The 15,447-nt window shown below is 34.4% G+C and overlaps 1 protein-coding gene across 2 annotated transcripts in view; it reads left to right on the forward strand.

Moving 5' to 3' along the window:
- The window catches only part of LOC140752478 (semaphorin-1A), a 180,629-nt gene that overhangs the window by 141,015 nt on the left and 24,167 nt on the right, over positions 1-15,447 (forward strand). Inside the window, exon 1 of one of the 2 annotated variants that reach the window (XM_073086806.1) lies at positions 12,041-12,376. The exons of the other annotated variant lie outside the window; for it this stretch is intronic. The gene's annotated coding sequence lies outside the window, so the exon portion shown is untranslated. Of the gene's footprint in view, positions 1-12,040; positions 12,377-15,447 lie in introns of those variants that run through there. 2 annotated transcript variants of the gene reach the window in all.

A 15,447-nucleotide genomic window follows, 5' to 3' on the forward strand; every position in this document is an offset into this window, starting at 1 on the left:
TTCCAAATTCAATGTATGATCAGGCATGAATGTATGCTAATAACGAATAATTCTGTTCTAGATAGGTATGTCATGTCCACTAGGTACCTACATGTGTATTTATATACGAGATTGCGCTATCAATATTATCAGGGACACAATACGGGGAATCCTTGGATATAGATGCATTTAAAAACGTTTTTTATTCTGCAGCATTTATGTCTATACATTTAACTAATTACTATGTAAATATCATATTACAGATAAAAATAAGGGATCTTTTGTACACAAATATAGTTACATCTAAAACCCACGAGCAAAATGTTTCAAGCTGGTATCAATTTAGCACGCTGGTGTCTGTAGAGTTAATAGTGTCGCGTCTAATTACGGACATCCGGTGTCCGCCGACACAAAACGTTGCGAAATATTACAACAGGCATTATCGCGTGTGTCCGCCCGTGTCACCTCACAAGCTTGGAACTTTGACCCAGGAATCCAAAATAATTTCTTCGTAAAAATACCCAAGTGTGTGACACCCTGAAAAAATATTTACGAGTACCATCATACCAACTGAATACATAAACAAGTAATTAATTTAAAAAATCAAAAACCCGACTGCACCAAAAAGGCTGAAGTAGAATTTCCAAAAGCAGTGAAATAGGCATTTCATTATTTTTATCCAGAAAGCCAAATACAAAGTTTCATAGTAGGTGTCTGCTTCAAAAACAAAAAATGTTCAAACAATATTGTCCTATTTTATTTTATCCTTGTAGTGTTCATTTACGCTATATAAAGAACCTATGTGTAAAATTCCAGCACGCTTAAGTTCAGCGGTTTCCCTTTGCGTTGATCTCTGGCACATCAACTCTCTCATTTAGTCAGACAGTCATCTCGATTTGTATATACGAGTATTTATGTACTAGCTGACCCGGCAAACGTTGTGTTGCCATATAAATAAAAATATGTTAAGGATGAACAACCCTTATCACTTAGGTGTAAAAAAAATAGATAGTGGCCGATTCTCAGACCTACTGAATATGTATATAAAATTTGGTGAAAATCGGTGAAGCCGTTTCGGAGGAGTACGGTAACTAACACGAGAATTTTATATATAAGATATATTATATAATGTATGTGTAATCTCCTCTTAATTTCCTTTATTTTGGCACCCTACTCGATAGGTTTGGTTAACTTTTTTAAAACGTGTTACTATTTCGCGAAAAAATTCACCATTTACGGTCTATAAAATATATAACTTCAGTAAATCAAAGTTTCGGTCATTATTTTACCTCGTTAGAGGTAGCATTTCATTATTTTTATCCAACAAGCCTGATACAAAATGTCATAGTGTTTGCTTCAAAATTGACGACAGTTCAAATGAACTTTTAACCCTTATTTTACCCTCTACGGGGTTGATTTTTCGGAGGGGGATAAATAAGTGCGTCTTTGTTCCTATCCAGAAAGCCAAATAAAAATTTTTATAGTAGTTGCTTCAAAATTAAAGGATTTCAAAAAAACTGTTTTCCCCTTTTTTACCCTCTTAAGGGTAGACTTTCCAAAAGGCCTTTCTTAGTACTTATTCAAGCTATATAGAGAACCTGTGTGCAAAATTTCAGAACTGTAAAGTCCTTGGTTTAGGCTGTACGTTGATTTCTGAAAAATGAAAAAGTCATTTAGTTTGTCAGTCAGTCAGTCACCTTACTGTTTTATATATATACAAATATGTTTTTATAATCTCCGTTTAATTTCCTTTCATTTGATACCCTACTCGATAGGTTCGGTTAACTTTTTTTTTTAAATGTGTTATTATTTCGCGCCAAAAATCCGCCATTTTGTTTTTTTTTTACTAACACCTATCTAAGGACACTCGGGTCATTGAGACAATTATAATGACACTTTAACTGTTGAAATTCATCCAGCCGTTTGTTAGATCGGATCAAATAAAGAAAGACAAACATACAAGATACGCGCGAAAAACATAACCCTTCCTTGGCAGTCGGGTAAAAAGGTTTTGTTTTAAGTTTTTCTTTATAAAGGCAAATCAAATTACGCTTTCATTTAAAAAAGAAATAAAAAAATAATTTAAACTTAAATTTGATTCAATTGATTTTCAATCAATTTGATTCAATCTTAAATTTAAATTTGATTTGCCTGTATAAAGAAATGGATAAAAATAAACAGTTTTTTAAATTAGACAAGGTTTTTCAATCTATAAACACACCTAAATTTTATTTATATCTATTCTATATAACGAATAATAGGCAGACAGGACATCCGTATATCAACTTTCATGTTAGTAATCAGATAGATGTGCAATATGAGTATTGTGGTCGGTTATGAAAGTGGCTTACATACCTACACGCAACCCAATACCTTTGTGTTACGCATAAAACAGTATTGCATACACATTAGCTATTTTAATTACAAGTCTACTAATGTACTTATTACTTGAGTAGCACTAGCTAGCTACATTCTTATTGCTTTGTATATGTATAAAGCATAGATTAGTAGTATAAAGATATTATTATTCATTATTATCAGAGGTGGTAGAACCGTTCGTGTTTGAAGAGTGTACCTACGGGAGAAACTTATACGAGGCATTCCAGCTTAGTCTGCAAGCATAACGTTGCATTTTTTTGCATAGGAGTAGCAGACGATCATGCTGATGGTAAGTGGCTACTGCCGCCCATTGGCATCTGTAATCAACTCCAGATGGGATAAGATATTCCTACCCGAGGTTGTCCACAGATGCGCTGACCCCTGAGGAAGCGGGAACGTCTCGGAAAAGTATGTCTTCACACCCTTCAAACCAGATCACAGCACTTAAGTGGATTCTACCAACTTCAATAAATATAACTTATCTTAGTTAGAACTATAGTTAAGACTTGATGTTGATGTTTGTCTATGAGAAGCAGTAACAACTTACCATAAGCTAGACGCTCGTTTGCAAATTCAATTTCATATAAAAAATATTCCTATATTACCAAGTTATCATATAAAGCAACGTAATTCAATATATTTGTGAATGTAATAAATAAAACTATTTAGAGAAAACCAACCATGAAGCTTGTATTGAATCTGCTGAAGTCGATACAAAGAGGCATCGATCAAAAGTAATAAAGTTACTGTCCACGGGAAAAAATATCGCTTCAAAATACCTATATCACTCCACGTGACAAAATTTATTGTTCCTTTGATGTAACACACGATGATTTTAACTTTATATTTCATTCAAGTACATTTTCAGGAAAATATTGAAAAAGAGTAGGATAACTTTAACTGTCATGCTGAAAACCTTCAAAGGTTCATGACTTCATATTACGCGCCTTTGATTCTTCGTTCATATTCGACACATCAGAGAAGGTTTCCAAGGTATCGTCAAAGTTACCTGTGAAGATTACAAGTAGGTAAGATTAGGTTAACTATGATCTTAATATTATCATTCTGAGAGTAAAATAAAATCTTAAACATTATTGAACTGACTAAGTATATAATAAATTGATTGTTCTTATTGCGTCATAATACTCTTTTAATTTAGAAAATACAGCCAAACCTCTGGTTTTATTTCTCAACGTAATGAATTTGACGTAACTATAATTAGGTGTAAAATTCGAAAAATGCATTTTATGACTTGCCTTGTTATCAAATAAATTCTCGTCCAATTTTCTGACAACCAATTTGAAAATAAAACAGTGTATGAAATATCCCAAATTTTAGTCGAAGCTACATGATGTTGTACATATAGAGTTAATATGGCCAATATGGCCATACCACTGTCCGACTTACAACGCAATACATGTTTATTGATGCATTCAGGCAGCATAACCAATATGTAAGTTATAGAACTATTGCACTGAACGTGGTGGCAAATGACTGTTAAATGTTGAGCATCCCTTTAATCCCTAACATAAACAACTTTGGCATACAAGCATTCGTGCGAAACTTGCGAATGAGGTAGGTACACTCAGTCAGACCATTGTACCACGTGAGAACGCCATCGTCCATTGTCCTTATCTCTTATCCTAGCTGATTAGTAACTAACACTGTGTTTTTATGTGACACAAAGCGGTTCCCAACAAATTTATTTATATGTCTGATGGGAAATTGCATTTAGCGTTGCAGTTTTGTTGTTGAATCTCACGGCCGCCGATTCATTTATGTACTTATTTTCTCACACTCGGCGCTCAAGATTAATCATGTACTTAGTTCCTTCCTACTTGAGAAGCCGAGTAAGCAACATAATAGATTGATTAATGCGGAAGTATATACAACCATTCTCACCGGGCTTAGCTAACTGATACGCTGTTTTTTAGTCTGAAATTGCGGCACTGAGTTCATTGTAATTCGTAATAGCTGTTTGAACTTACCACAAAATATTATTAGATAAAATTACTTTGCTAATTATGCTTTATCTTTTTTCTCACAATTGTAAAAAACAATATAAAATTTTGTACACATGTTATAAGAGAGATATTCAAGATAATATTTGCATTCATAGATATAATTTTATGCCTTCTAAAGACGCTATAATTTATCTGCTGCAGATGTTTTTAGTTAACGGTAAATTGGCGCTTTTAAGACTATTTTATTTTTAGCTCAATGTGGGAGGCCCATTATCGCATGTGCAAATATTTGTGACAAATTTACAATGACACGAGCCCAGAAAATATATTTAAACACATATGAACAAGGAAGAGATCAATCGAAGGATCGAGACTTCTGCTTTTTCCATATTAGATCGATACAGGGGGGTCGATCGCTGTGTTCATGAGTATAAACAGATAATTAAGCGTCTTCAGTCAAGTGGGGAGGTGACAGAGGTCCGGTCAACGCAGGCCAGTGCGATTTAATTGTGACGATAAGAAGACCGCATACGCGTGGGAAGTAAGCTAGCGTGACGTCACACAACAATAATTACCACGTCTTGAGAGCATCCGGACAACACACCCCTTAAGTAATTTTTATTCCCATAATATATCATCCCGTCACAGACTGCAATAATATGCAAATGACGTACTCAGCTCGGGTTAATTCTTGTGTCCTGTCTTATCATGCAGATGGCAAAAAAGCTTTAATAGCGAAAAACAGCTTCGGTCTGATAGTTCTTTTAAAATTCCCATGGTCTAAGCAGTCGCTTAAAGTAGGTAAAACGAGTTATGTAGTCCGTGAAATTAAGCTTAATTGGATCTCTTATGTATGAACTCAAAATATTACTTTAATAGAATTATATTTTTGTTAAATGTATTTCTATCTTATTCACAAATTAATATAAAAAATGTTTCCTGTGTTACTTAATGATATTATTATTAAATTTAACGAACAGTGCTTAAAGTTGTCCATCTTGAAGGTTGTAGAACCCTTTGTGGTTCGACTCCGGCGGCACCACAGCCACACCTATTTCTACCTAATAATAGCAGTGTTAGGCTCTGCTGTGTTCCGATTTGAAGGGTGTGGTAAGGGAGACAGACTTTTCCGAGGCGTTCCAGCTTAGTCCTCAGGGGTAGCGGCGCATCTGTAGCCGACCTCAGGTAGGAATATCTAATCCTATCTGGGGTTGATTACAGATTTCCATGGGCGGCAGTAGCCACTTACCATCAGGTTGACTGCATGCTCGTCTGCTACTCTTATATTATAAAAAAAAAATCTTACATTGCAAGGAGACCTATGCCCCTTCAGTGGACAGTAATGTGTTGACAACGTTAATAGGATCTTATCGTATCATATAACCATGTTAAAACGGTGATAGCTTGTCGACGTTTAAAATAGAGATAGGACCTAATTTTTCATTGGTATATGCGTTAGATTTTATCTTGTATTGCTATCTGTGTAGAACTGAACAGACTATGTTAGAAAATACCAGTACCTCTATATCATTACACAGTAGCGTGAACCGCGCAATGGTCGCGGGTCAGTGAGACACAATGAGCAGCTTCCTGCACCGGACTGTGGACAAGGACACAGCTGACATGCCTACACATACCTACTGTCTAGTGTTCTCTCCAAATTTACACACAAAGTACCTCTAACTCTATATGTCGCGTTTATAAGAATTCCTGACTCTGATAGTGATACGCGAAAGATAACATTTTCGCTTCTGTAGAACATAAAAAGCAAATAATTTGGAAGTTCTCCGTAAGGTCCAGAATTAGGAAGTTAATTGATTGCTTGCTGCTGACGTTAGCTGTTTTTATATTAAAAAAATCTTCCACTTAATCTGAGTAAAACCGCCGTTAAAATTTAAATGTACAAGACATTTTCAAGCCGCGATGTTTTTTTTTACTAGACATTAAGTGATCACTGCCACTCAGAAATTACAAAAACTAAATAACCCCCAAATAAGTAAAAATGTTACCTCAGGTTGATCACAAACAAGTTGCCCTTCAGGGCTAAGCTGGAATTCATCCTTCAATCCTTCAATTAGATTACATATAGTTTCAATTACATCATTTGAATGAATAATGAAAACATTGACGCTTCGTACATAATGAAACAAACGTACTTTAATAGTTCTGGCAGTAAAATAGTCAAAACGCCCTTTAATAGTCCAAGGGCATTTAATCCTGGCGAGGTGGACAACCGACAGTAACCTCGTACCAATTATGAGGCCATTAGCACACCCGACACAATGTTCAACCATTAACCGGACGTTCAAAACGACATACCTGAACACTTAATTTGCATTTGTTTGGGATTAGATCGACCATACATTGTATCACTATAATACTGTAGCTAACTGCATTGGTTGCAGTTTTAACGAACTAACATGACTGCTTGTTAACAAGCCAATCCGCTTTTCCATATTTTTCAAAACTTTCCGATAACCCGTTTTAGTAATAACGATGACGAACGGACTTGCTAAACTGCTAAACGGAAATCTAATAATTAACACAGTTGGCTAATAAATTAGTAATGTTTTCTGGTCCACTCACCAACCAATAAGATGTAAGTACATTATTATTATGCAAGTTGAATCAGCTAATGATTATACAGGTGGCGGCTAAGATGCCTATTATGACACATGCATACGATCATACATATGATCAACCTCATGGAGGAGTTCTATTCAATTTGAGAGGACAATAGCGATAATATAGTAGCTTAAATTCTACTTCCGTAAACAAAAAAACACCTGCATCAATTTTAAGCTGAAACTATTCACTCTTAAGTTTATAATCTGGAACATATTCTAACCCGTGAGACTCTTTTTAAAAGATTTCTCTTATCTTAATGCTATCTTCAAACTTTCCCATCGCGTCACAGTAGCAGGAATAATGTCTTACAATTAGATGAAGTTTTCGCAAACGTCGGATAAGATATTCCACCTCAATTCCGCAAAAACTTTGCTTAGGCAATCCATTTTTTATCTGTGCAATTTGGTTCGCCGGAAAAGATATTAATTTAAGCACAACGAACGCAAGCCCGAGTTGGTAATGACAAATGGGGGCTATGCGTCTTATCTGGGCGGTCTGAGATGTAGCTCGATTGCGCAAATGCAAAGGGGATACAAACCACGTTTTGAATGATCCCGCAATTGTCGTGGAACAATGTTTCAATGTTCGAAATCCACAACACAACCGTTTATAGAATTAACAAATTGTTGCAAATGAACGAAATTTTAGGCACAAAAACTTAAAATAGCTTTATTTTATAAAATTGAAATATAAAGCGAGCATGCTTTGTATTCAACTCCAAAAAGAAGTGAAGAATTAAATGAAGTTACCTGATGATGAAATAACCATTTCCTGAAAACCAATATGCAGTGCCTTGTATTAATTTAAGTTGTGTTAGTGTAATATAACATAAACATTAAAATTAAATACGATTCTTAATGCTCCTTATTATCTATAATGTAATTACGTATATTGAACCTTTTATACATAAAGAAAATCACAAAGTAACTTCCGTCGGTATTATATCCCCTTTTGTATACGCAGCCGGGTTTCTTGGCAGCTGAAATGTCGTTCGATGTCGTTAGCTAAGCCCATCTAAGTGACATCTTCCTCGCTATATACGGAGATAACCATTTACGCCTTTACGAAGATGTAACTGACTCTAATCTTCCATAGCAATTGAATATTTTTTATGATCGTCTCCTTCCTAAGCGTAAAAATATAATTTAGATACTACCGAGCGACATCGTTAGCGTGGTCTGATTAAACTTTTATTTATTTTCCCTGCGATATGCAATTTCCCGCGGAGATATATTTTATTCCTAACGAAGATGTTTCTGATTTGCTGTCTACTTGCAATTGAATGTTTTTTCTCATTCGCTTCGTTTGAAGACGTCGTCTACAAAACCTAACTAAGTTTAACACACTTCGTAAAACCCCCAGTCTCTGAACGGGATAACAACCTGCTGTTATTACCACTTTACTTTAAATGACTGTCTAAAATCCAGTCACAAATATCAGAGACTTTTTTTAATAAATAATTTTAATGTAAAAATTGGTCAATTAATTATTAGAAATCGACAATTTAGTTTTTAGGATTTGTAAACGGATTTTAGCGGTAACAATTTTTGTATTTCTTTATTTTTTAGCCATTCTAATTTTGTAACATCGAAATTAGCTAACGTTAGCGAAACTTCATAATAATAGTTTATCTTCCGTTTGTCAAGAGTTAACTATTAAAATACTAAGTAGGTATTTACGTAGTCTAAAAACTCACAAATGGCTTGCGTTAATAGTTTTGGTGAGAGGAAACTCTATAATAAGATGCAATGTCATCTCACAATTATACACAAAGTTGACTAACATGTGTTGCTGTCACATTTTGTTGAAGCACACAAACGAGTTCAAGATTAAAATCGAAAAACTAAAACGCTGATTGCTGACTTTTTCTCACGATTCTAGTTAAAGCGTCTATACGATGGCAAAGCGCCAGTTGCCTGCACCTTTCTCGGTACTGTATTGTACAAAAGGAGGAGATAGCGACGTCTTTCGTTGAAATATATTGTCCCCGGATTGTACCGCACTCGAGAACCACACCCGCTGATATGCAAATAGTCTCTGGCAAGATCGTAAACCGTTTCATATCAGATAGCGTAATTCGGAGCTAAAATACACCAACTTGAAGTAATTTCGCTGTTGTATCTTCCTAAATGAACGTTCTTTTAAAGTTATTCTGCCCTTTAATGAAATAAAACAAGTTGGAAAAATGTTGATTTTGAAGAGTCAAGATCACTGAATAAATATATTCTGTAAAAGGAAGATTGAAGTAGCTCGTTTAATTAACAATCTGTTTGATGTCGAGTCGATTTCTAGACAATTTGGTTCAGAAATTCCAACTTTATTACATTAGCTGACTTATTTATCCAAGAAATAATATAAGAAAAGATTTCAACTTTAACGCGATCGTATTTGTTATCCATAAAAGAAATGATTTTATGCGTTTACGGCGAGCATCCTGACGGTTATTGGGTAAGATAGGCAGATGTGGCAGACAAATGCGGGGTAACGCAGCGGGCGCCGGCGTTACCTGCTCGGCCTATCTAACGTCGCTGGGACCTCTTTTTGCTTATCTCGAGAAATATATTATTCTGAAGAAAGACGCTTGATATGTCGAGCTTTAGTTAAAGTAGGCATATTTGCGTCATATGAAATTGTAGGATCTTGTACATGTAAAATTGAAGAGTCTTTCGGATTTCTAAATAAATTACATTTTTGGAATCATAGTTAGGTACTGTGCTTTGGTAACTGCTTCAAACTATTTAATACAAAACTTATAATAAAAACTTTCGTCTAATTATCTGGTCAAATTAATTTATAAACGGTTCAGGTACGGTTAGCTAGCGAAGGACATTTTTGTTGGCTACTTTTACTGCGTAAGGGATTTTGAATAAATTACATTTTTTGGAATCATAATCAGGTACTGTGCTTAGGTAACCGCTTCAAACTATTTAATACAAAACTTATAATAAAAACTTTCGTCTAATTATCTGGTCAAATTATTATATAAACGGTTTAGGTACGGTTAGCTAGCGAAGGACATTTTTGTTGGCTACTTTTACTGCGTAAGGGATTTTGTATACGATACAAAGATGAACGGTTAGAGGCTCATTGTAGAGTCTCTTTTCAAGATTATAAAATGTAAAAGGTAATTCATTTAATTTCGTATTTTGACCACACATATTATTGCACAATAATACAAAAGATCAGAACTATAACGTTTGCATTTTATTCCTTCTGTCATAAAAAGGGGACTGCCTTTTGAATATTTTAAAGACTCTGCCAACATCCGTCTGAGTCGATAAAATCATCAATCTGAATTTCTTTAAGTTATCTTTGTAATACTGATAGAGTTAAGTATGTACTCACCATACTTATTGGTGTTTTATGTTTATTAATCCAACAAAAACAACAATTATTTTTTGCATCGTCAAAGGTACATTTTCAATCTCAGTCAAACTTTTGCATCGTCAAAGGTACATTATCAATCTCAGTCAAACTTACATCTAACATTCTACATCATTAAAATATTTATCTCGGAATTTAAGTACAAAATAAATATAAAACATAATTTCCAGCGGTTTACAAAAATGTAGGTAAAAGGTTTTTTCGTCAAAGTAAAAACGGTATTCAGCAATACTGGACAAAAACAAACCACTATAAAATACGAACAATTAGGGACACTGGAAATAATGATGTGAACGAGACATTGTCCACGATGAATAGGTACGTCCTCTTCCAAAAAACGATAGTAAATGGACAGTGGAGACAAAAAATATTTGAAATGTATATTGAAAAAGCGACAAAGTACGAGTATGATGTTCTCGCAAAATATGGACATTATCATTGTATTGTTACAATGAAGGCAGTGTTGGTTTAATTAGGCAAAGTGGTTGTGCTGGGCTCCCGCTGAGCGAGAATGGTTATCGTTACCACTAGCCTGTCACAAGTTCCCTCTTGTCATGTCAAAACATATCTAATTACCGAATGAACGTACTAAATGGGCAACATTGTTATGAATCAGAGTCCACGGTACGGTTCACTTAAGTTAATGTTCTGCCCAGTTGCCCAAATTTCATTGTTTTCTACTTATTAAAAGCATCCCAAAATGAACTTTTTGTTCAGCCATATGGAGAATCTACGAAGACTATTTGCGCTAACATCCGATAACCCGACAGATGTCCAACCTGTTTAAACGTTTCTTTGGTATTTTATTTATACAAATTAAAATCATGAACCGCTATTTTATCTTTTTATTGATTAAAGTGTAATGTTCAATGTGTTATGTTCACCCAACCGTTCAATGATAGTTGGGGAAGGTCAGTACCGTCCTCTTTTATTTAAATAAATTCAGTTCTAATCAAATCTTTTAATAGGATTATTCAATGAGTTACATACAAACGTTACAGTAATTCATTTTAGTAGTTAAATTTATTCACGGCTATGGAATAACCGCTAACAACACAATACAAAATGAAGAATCCATTTTGATAATCCTGAGAAAGGTAGAGATAATAATACCGGTCGCAGGAATCGGCCCATATGGTAGCACCTGACACGTCCCTAATAAGTTCCAAACCAGGATACGATATTTTAGTTTGCCACGCTAGCGTCGTACGAGAGATGAGAGAATAAATTTTTGAACAGCACTGTCAAACTAAAGTTATGAAAATATTGTATGTAATGAAATATCCGAAACATAACATTATGCGTAATGATATACTCGTATCTTTAACAGTCAATGATTTTAAACACATACATGTCTTAAATTATGTCTTTTTACATACTTAAAGTTTCTTACATCTTGAAGGTATCGTGTAGTCATTAACTTCTTAAAAGCTTCATATCATAAAGCTTGTCTCAAATGCAACTATATTGAAGATTGTTTCCTTACTCTATCATCGTTACGTCCCGAAGCCATTCGACGAAGTACGTTTCTATTTTATAGTCCCTCATTTAAAAGTGTCAACACAAAACAAAAAATACAGTAACGCTGGCCACGCTGTTGTAGCTATAGAATAGGTTAACGTGGCAACGCCATCGGCGCACGCGCATGAAAGAGATAGAAGCCTGTCAGGCAAGTTTGAACTACGAGTGTAGCGCCCCCCGCGCTACACCGCTCGCGCCAGTGCCGCTGCCGAGTGCGTTGCGAGTGTACGTCCGTGCTACTTACTCGCGCGCTGCAAGCTCGCCACTGTAAACACCAAACAACCAACTCACGATCAACTCGGAAACCGGTCGCAACTTTTTGGATCTCTACTACACGCACAAATTTTGTGATACAAATGTGTTAAGTGGTCTGTTTAACTGTGAATCTATGAATTAAGTGTTCTTTTTATTAATAATATAAACGGTGACAATGAAATTTGCTATCTCAGCAATGCGATGACCTGTGAGTTAATGGCTAGTGACACTAAACGGATTGCCTAAACGCTGAATTATTAAAGTTGGTGAGTATCAATATGAAGTTTGGATAAACCATAAATATTGTAGAGCGGAGTGTGCACGTTACTACAAAAAGCCGTGGCTATGGGGCTTGGGGGAGCGCGGGCGAGTGTGTGCGTATTGTTGACACAGAAATAGGTTCCCCAGGCATTTATAGTTCCCTGAACTATTAAGCTTTCACTTATGTCATAAGATCGTAATAAAATATCTTATGACACAAGATCAATATATCATTGCAAGTTCAGCGTCTGTTAAATAAATAAATTTAGTAATAATTTAACAAGTAGGTATCCTTATAAAAAGTACAATACAAATATAAATTATTATTATTATTACTGGTTGATGGTTGAGTGAGTACTGAGATTGCTTAAATATTTTCAATGTCAAATTAATTTGAGCGGATCTCTCTAAAATTTATTGCGTTATATTGGTTAAAAGCTAAGATAATCTTGTAAATAGCGATCTTTACATTCGTATCACATACCTGCTTAATAACAGATTTATAGAAGTTTAGGTACCAGAAGGTAATAGAAAATATCATAAGGAATCCTACGTGTTTGCAGCTAAAATAAGTCAACAAATTTCTCAAAAATAAATATGTAAAGTCTACAATAACATCCATGTTTAGCGCAATCCCCTTTGCTTTTTGACAGCATGAGTAGATATTGAGACGAATAAACAGTTAATAAAATAGGATTCGTAATAAACTTATTTTAAATGTTAATTTTTAGCAACAAACAAATTGTCCGAAAACAACAGTGAACAAAAAATTTAAATAAACTATAGGACTGTCTGAATCATTAATAACATGATGGTCGCCCTAGCGGGTAAGCAATTGGTGAGCCCGCACCACGAATAAGTCGACGCTTTCTACGGGGCACATGGAGAGAGAAGCGGTGTCCTCCTTTGTTTTGTATCACAATACGTTAAACATATGACTTTAATATGCCAGTATGTCAGCGTAATTGGGCACGTTCATATGTGTAAACATGTACATCGTACGGTAAACAATTACGTATATTATTGTATGACTTTATAAACTAAACCCAAATTTATAAGCTGGAAATAGTAAATATTACGCTTTAAATTTGGAAAAAAATTGTTATAATGTAAATTAAAATAATGTAGTGTCCCTACCTAACTTTTTTTGGAAATAGAAAATATTACACTATAAAATTGAAAGAAATGTTTTAAATGTAAATTAAAATAATGTAAAGTCCTACTTAACTCTTTTTAGTAAGATAACTGTAAATGAAGCAAATTGGAAATTAAATTTCTCTATTATTCTAAGATAACTACAATATTTTAGGTCTTTATTACGATACTAAAATATAAAATCTGGTTTATAAAGTTTTTTTTTCAAATATCTGTACAGAGTAAGGATTTATTTTGAAACTACTAAGCGGATTGAAACGCTATTTTTACTTTACGGGAAATAGCATTGGCTATTTTCACAATAAAACCATTTCTGCGTAAAAACTGAAGTAATAAGCCACGCGGGTTAATCCGCACGGGAGAGTTTCAAACATATAGCTCTACATTTTGAAATTTTGGCTGGAAATCATTATGGCGACCCAAAAACTTTTCCGAGAATTGGTCTGGTATTAGCCAAGATTATCTGACTGGATCAGCTTTTACATAGCCATTGGTTGGTTCAAAAGGGGTCGATTTTTTTTAATAAAACCGACACCAAAAATACTGTAAAAATATTCCCTTCAATATTGAGAAACAAATTATTTGTTTTGCACTTAAAATTATTCAAATACATATTTAATACAATCCTTTAAAAGAAAATAATATGACACACTAACATACATAAAACTGAAAATTCGTACCTTCATTAGAAGGAAAGTGGCGCCATCTGGCGAAAATCGGTCGTACCATCTCTGAAACCTTCGTGGGCTCATGGACAACAACTTTGCTAAAGATCATCACTTGATCAAATGCATAGTTTACGATTCAATCCTTACTAATATCGATTAAAATAATCTACTTTTTGGTTCAAAAGTACGATTCTGCGATTAATCGATCTTTGATCGCCATCCTTAGTTCCCGTGGGATTTCCGGGATAAAAACTATCCTATGTCCTTTCTCGGGTCTCAGACTATCTTTGTACAAAATTTCATTAAAATCGGTTCTGTGGTTTAGGCATGAAGAAGAGACAGACAGACAGACAGACAGACAGAGTTACTTTCGGATTTATAATATTAGTAAGGATTATTCAAATACAGTTATTTGAATAATTAATTGTTGTTTAAGTAAATGAAGTGAAATAAGTGAGCAGTTTGGTACTCAATAAATTTAGAGTAGATATATCTAGATTTGTATGTTTTCTGTCTACTGCTTCTAAAAGCGAAGCTCCTTTATATAAAAAAATAGATTATTCGTTAACACTACGCTTCTAAACCATTTATGTACATTTTAAGACTATTTAAGACAAAGTAACATGTAGCTACTTAAATTATGTCACATGATAAAAACGAAATGTAATTAAACGTATGAGACGGCTCCTTTGTAATATGGTGCGAGTGTAAAGACTATTCTAATTGATAAGGTTATACAACTTGACCCGCAAGAACGTGCTAATCAAAACTGCGGATATGAAACACGCTGAAGCAACGCTGTAACTGTCATGGGCAAGGTTAAAGAAAAAAATGACGATAGCTTTAGTTCGAATTGATTGGAATTTCGAAAAAAATATGTTTAACTTTACTTAGTAGCAAAAAAAAATACGTGTGGCACTCGGGGACTGCCGCGGTAAAGCTATTGCATAGCATTTTTTATGCTATGAAAACGCTCAGAAGGAATTCTAGAAATACAATATATTCTTCCATAATCATTTACATTAATACATCTTTATCCACTATTTTATCATATCTCCATTATATAAGACATTGCAAATATCAGCTGACATTTCATAACTCCAAGCAAGACTGAACATTCTAAAATATAAAATAGAAAAGTATTTAATAAGTGACGTAAAGTATTAACAACCAGCAATATAAATGGATCAATGCGATATGCTTGTAACATTTGGCCGAATGTTACAGGTACATCGCATTTTTCATTAATAAAT

The sequence above is a fragment of the Epargyreus clarus genome, unplaced genomic scaffold, assembly GCF_041222505.1.
Source record: "Epargyreus clarus isolate Ecla_fem2 unplaced genomic scaffold, WU_Ecla_fem_2.2 ptg000003l, whole genome shotgun sequence".
NCBI classification, from domain to species: domain Eukaryota; kingdom Metazoa; phylum Arthropoda; class Insecta; order Lepidoptera; family Hesperiidae; genus Epargyreus; species Epargyreus clarus.